Below are 6,000 nucleotides of genomic sequence, written 5' to 3' on the forward strand. Positions count from 1 at the left end.
ACAGTAGTATTCATAATGAGTGTGGGGGGCTGGAAGGTTTGTAGACCTCTTGTCAGTCACTCTACTTAAGTACGCTATAGGGAGCCCCTTGTTGTTTGTCTGAAATGGTCGATAACATTATAGAATACGTTGTTTGCACTGTGTTACTGCCCCTTTAAGGATGATTATAAAGTGAAGATGTCACATTTGGGTGCAGTTTCTCCTCTTGACCTTGGGATGTCACTTTTTCCTTCCATCCCCATGGGAAGTTCATACCTTTAATTATGGATTTAGAGGAGTGGGTGGAATCGCTCCATCACGGCTTCTTTTTTAATCCATCTACAGTTGTTTCTCTTTGTTCCTTAAGATTAAGAAGAGGTGGCAAACAGCCAAACACGCTTGCTTCATTGCCTCCAGCCAAAGAAACTACAGTCATCCACCAGCATGCCTATAGACCTCTTTAATTAACTCATCACATGCTGGCCTGGCCGCCTCACATGGGGTATATTGCTTCCCTCACAATGTCAATATTAGTTTTTGGCAGTGGGGTGAGCGAGGACTATGTGAAAACACTGGGCACAAGTAAATAAGTGAACCCCTGGAATGTGCACTCAGCATCTGCTCCATTGTTACACCGCGGCTTCTGTGCACATTCACTCCTGGCAGAAATCATCCATTGCCGAATATTAGACAAGTACTTTCCCCTTATTACATATCCTCTAGTTGTCATATCTCACAATGAAGCATATAGCTAGGATGAGTAAATCAGCAGCACAGAGCAGCGCCCCTAGTGGCAAAATTAATTGCAGCCTAGTGAACACTGGAGACCTGAGTGTGAAAATCCACTTTATATTACTATATAATGAAAGTTCTGCAACTTTGTAAAAATACTTTTCAATTCATTTCTCATCAATTTCAAGATCTCTGCTTACTGTCATTAATCAGACCCTTCAGGATTTCATCCAGGGGCTGAAAACCTGCACAGACCAAGTATTTGTCACAGCTAAAGCTTTGTTACAACTGTATTCAGTCTAAACATTGTTCTATGAAACTAGACTCCAGACTGATACATTGTAACAATCTAGGAGGACAGGAGAGATTTGTGCTGCTGATTTTGCTTCTTGTAGATTCTCCAGACTGGATGCAAATGTAACAAACCCTCAGCTATGAAGAGTTCTAGGCTTATTTTGCACACCGCATATTTGGTCCTGATTGTTACAATGTATCAGTGCAGCTGACATGTATCAGCCTGGAGTCTGGCCTGTATAATTGATGGATAATTGTCTCTGGATACAAGTGTTTCAAACCCTCAGCTGTCATACATTTTACATTAGGACTTTTCAGTCTTTGTATCCAAACTAAGAGGTTATCATTCCCTAACAGCAAAAAAGAGATATTTCCTAGTACAGGAGCCTCCATTATGTGACTACTGAGTATAATGATGTATATTCCCTGACACAGTGCACAGGTATTGATAATACAGGTAACTAGGATTAGCCTGGAGTCCGGGGCGGGAGAGAGATTGGAGTTTAGAGAGGACTTTACATTAGATACAATTGTAACAAACCTTCAGCTATGAGAAGTCTTCAGTCACAATTGTTTTTGTAGACTCTGGATGTGAACATGGATGTTTCCGTTCACTGACTAACAAGCAGAGATCTTGAAAAGTGTCAAATAGCGGAATAAAAAAGTTTATAAGTAAGTTGTGGAACTTTTCATTGCACAGAAACTTTTCTCACAAGTATATTTCCAGCATCTTCCCCCTGGTGACTCCATCCCTCCTCCTGTCACATCTAATCAGCCCTCTATTTCATTTGTGTCCACCCAAGTCCAGGAGAGAAGGGGATGCTCTAAAAGCCTGGGAATAAACAAGGGACACAAACTGTTTTCCCCCCCCAAAAAAGGCAGGTTCTGGCTTTGCTCGGAGGATGCGGAGGGCCGGGCCACTGGAGGGAATGGCACAGTTATTCTGGGAGCTATTCACTGCGGGGTCAGGGGTCAGAGTCAAGTCACAGAAGGTTGTCACAGCATCCTGGACGACAATTTCATGCCCTGAATTCGTACTCTCTGTCCAGTTGCAGGCAAGCGAAACAAACACTGCAGTTTTCCACTCTGATTAGCAGCGTCAATGGGAAGTCCACTCAGTAAATACTTGTTGTTTTCTAATGTGTTTCCCCCAAAAAATAGTCCTGGTGCTTTAATGAGCTGCTTGTCGGAAGTGTCCACAACGTATCTCCCAACACAAAGGAAGCCCCATAGGACTGAGCGTAGACTGCGAGCGCATGACGAGCGGCCGCTGCGGCTCCAACGACAACACAAATCAGGGAAAACGACGTACTGTAAAGACGACAAAGGAAGGCGACATTTCCTGCAATGAGAAGAATACGTCTGAGTGCATTATCTATGAGCGGGTGTATAGGCGGCACGGTATCTAAGCCGCTGGTCAATTCTCCAGAAATATAGGGAACACCTACCAGAAAAAAAAGTTATTAAAGAGGTTGTCGCCTTTAAGAAAACTTTCACCTGCTGAATAATATACAGCACTTTATTCCAGCGCTGAATCTCCGTGCCTTATCCAGTCTTTGTTGTTTGGCAGGAGAGGCGCCATCATGTGCATAGGTCTACAGCCAATTACCGAGCTCAGAGGCTTGTGCCATCTGCAATCGGCAGAGCCAATGAGCTCAGTGACTGGCTGCAGCGCTGTCACTGCTGCAGCCTATAGACCAGTGTGTCCCAAACTCCAGTCCTCACGGCCCCCCACAGGTCATGTTTTCAGGATTTCCTTAGTATTGCACAGGTGATGGAAGTATCATCAAGGCATCAGGAATTCTCTCACCTGTGCAATACTATGGAAATCCTGAAAAGACGACCTGTGGGGACCGCGAGGATGGGGTTTAGGAAACACTGGTCTATAGACAAACACCCGAGCAGCGCTGGAGACTGAGTGCCAGAACAGTGCAAAAAGTTTTCTGAGCTTTGAATCTCACAGGTGCCGCTGAAGTCTCCTGGAAAGTAGCACCATGAATATTATACTGACATGCTGCATCCAAAGACGTGTTCGGTGGGTGGGAATTGTGTTTAAAGGGCATAGTCTGTCAACAGGGGGCAAGTTTGTGCAGAAAAAGGAAAGGGCAGTGCACTTTGTGGCAGTACCCAAAAAACAAACAGTTTCTATATCCACAGCCGGGACAAGGTATTTTGGTGCCCCAGGCAGATGAGGCCAATAGTGCTACCCACCCCTAAGCAAAGGAATGGGTCAGAGACTAAGGTAACAGGAGGACCCCTATTGCTCCCCCCTCTCCGATGGGTCAAGTAGCAAGCTCTGACGACCACTTCCACTATAATTGTTACCTTTTTCCCCAAAAAATACCAGCAAAATCAAAAAAAGTGGTGTACTTTACGGGTGAGGCTTAATAGGGGGTGCAATTTCACAGTTATCTAGAATGACTAATTGTTTGCAGCCCATTCACACAATACCAGGGGCAAATAGCGATATTCATCCCTGATGTCCTATATTGTAAATGTCAGACCCAAGGACGGTCATGGAAACTTATATAACTTGATTATAATGGGGAGCCATTTTGTTTCCAACATTTAGCGGATACCTCAATGGAAACTAAACAGACCCCATGATAGATAAAGGGATACGTATGATGGTGTTTGCTTCATGCGACAAATACAGCTTGCAACAAAACTGATGATGGTTCTTGTGCCGCATTTCTATACTTATTGTGGTTCTTGTGTCGTATTCCTGTACTGATTATGGTTCTTGTGCCATATTTCTGTACTGATCGTGGTTCTTGTGCCGTATTCCTGTACTGATTGTGGTTCTTGTGCCGTATTCCTGTACTGATTGTGGTTCTTGTGCCGTATTCCTGTACTGATTGTGGTTCTGGTGATGTATTTATGCACTGATTGTGGTTCTTGTGCTGTTTTACTGTACTGATTGTGGTTCTTGTGCTGTATTTCTGCACTGATTGTGGTTCTTGTGCTGTATTTCTGCACTGATTGTGGTTCTTGTGCCGTATTTCTGTACTGATTGTGGTTCTTGTGCCGTATTCCTGTACTGATTGTGGTTCTGGTGATGTATTTATGCACTGATTGTGGTTCTTGTGCTGTTTTACTGTACTGATTGTGGTTCTTGTGCTGTATTTCTGCACTGATTGTGGTTCTTGTGTCGTATTTCTGTACTGATTGTGGTTCTTTTGCCGTATTCCTGTACTGATTGTGGTTCTTGTGCCGTATCCCTGTACTGATTGTGGTTCTTGTGCCGTATCCCTGTACTGATTGTGGTTCTTGTGCCGTATTCCTGTACGGATTGTGGTTCTTCTGCCATATTCCTGTACTGATTTTGGTTCTGGTGACATATTCATATACTACTGATGGCTCTGGTGGTGAATTCATGTACTGATGGTGGTTCTGGTTATGTATTTCTGTATTGATATTCATACATCACCAGTACCATCATAAATAAGTGTTTGACTACAAGAACAAAGACTACAAGAACAACAGCAATCATTTGCAATGTCAGGTCAGCCCCATATACAATTGTATCGCATGAACCTACAACTCTCAGTATGTTCTTAACAATGATAAGGAGATGCTGGGAGTTGTTGTTATCAGTCTGACTGACTCCTATGGTAACCACAGCCCTCCCACACAATATGATGGCCCTCACAGCCCCCTACACAACATGATGGCCCTCACAGCCCCCTACACAACATGATGGCCCTCCCAGCCCCTATACAATATGATGGCCCTCACAGCCCCCTATATAATATGATGACCCTCACAGTCCCCTATATAGTTTGGTCACAACAGCCCCCAATACAGTATGATCATCACAGCCCCCAAAATAATGTTCTCAATATGCTCCCATATAATAGAATGGCCCCACAGCCCCCAGTATGATATCTCTCACAGCCCCCACATAATATGATGTCCCCATAGCCTTCAGTTTCATAAAAAATAGTATACTCACCTAATCCAGGCTCCTCTGCTTCCTGCCAGCCACCGTCTCCTCTTCTATCTGGTATAGCAGTGGGCGCTGCGCGGTGCAGTACAGTGATGTCATCGTGTCACCTGATGTCCTCTGCATGATGTCACCACAGGGCGCAGGCAGAAGAAGCTTAAGTCTTGCTGGAGTTACCGGTGGAGCAGGGAGTTGATCAGAGCTCCTCTGCTCCTGTCCTGGGCGGCGCTCACAACAATTGTATTCACATATTAAAGACGCAAATGCAGTTGGGTGCAGGGAAGGAACAAGGACCAGGGTGCAGGCGGTGAGCGATGACTCACTGACACTGCTCACCTGTGCCTACGCCCTGACTGTCAGTGTGCTGAATGCTGGCGGACGGAGGAAGGTGCCGAGCGGGTGCCAGCACAGCACTGCGCCCTCCCCCCAGTCTGTGCCCTAGACTGGTGCCCACTCTGCCTACTCCTTGTCCCGGCCCTGTCTGTATCTAATCCTCTCCTGTGTGATACTGTCTGCTGAGCCGTGTATCTAATCCTATCCTGGGTGATACTGTCTGCTGAGCTGTGTATCTAATCCTCTCCTGTGTGATACTGTCTGCTGAGCCGTGTATCTAATCCTATCCTGTGTGATACCGTCTGCTGAGCCGTGTATCTAATCCTATCCTGTGTGATACCGTCTGCTGAGCCATGTATCTAATCCTCTCCTGTGTGATACTGTCTGCTGAGCCGTGTATCTAATCCTCTCCTGTGTGATACCGTCTGCTGAGCCGTGTATCTAAGCCTAGCCTGTGTGATACTGTCTGCTGAGCCGTGTATCTAATCCTATCCTGTGATACCGTCTGCTGAGCCATGTATCTAATCCTCTCCTGTGTGATACCGTCTGCTGAGCCATGTATCTAAGCCTAGCCTGTGTGATACTGTCTGCTGAGCCATGTATCTAATCCTAGCCTGTGTGATACTGTCTGCTGAGCAGTGTATCTAATCCTGTCCTGTGTGATACTGTCTGCTGAGCAGTGTATCTAATCCTGTCCTGTGTGATACTGTCTGCTG

General features: G+C 45.5%; 1 long non-coding RNA gene across 1 annotated transcript; it reads right to left on the reverse strand.

Moving 5' to 3' along the window:
• Positions 1–1,654: 1,654 nt before the first annotated feature.
• LOC141160908 (uncharacterized) lies at positions 1,655–5,329 on the reverse strand. Its single transcript, XR_012250566.1, has 2 exons — positions 4,961–5,329; positions 1,655–2,347 (listed from the first exon to the last, which is right to left on the reverse strand). It is a non-coding gene; the product is annotated as an uncharacterized lncRNA (long non-coding RNA).
• Between the last annotated feature and the right edge of the window lie 671 nt (positions 5,330–6,000).

Source organism: Phyllobates terribilis, unplaced genomic scaffold, assembly GCF_046119375.1.
Source record: "Phyllobates terribilis strain yellow unplaced genomic scaffold, ASM4611937v1 Scaffold_9__5_contigs__length_417890890, whole genome shotgun sequence".
In the NCBI taxonomy this organism is placed as follows: Eukaryota; Metazoa; Chordata; class Amphibia; order Anura; family Dendrobatidae; genus Phyllobates; species Phyllobates terribilis.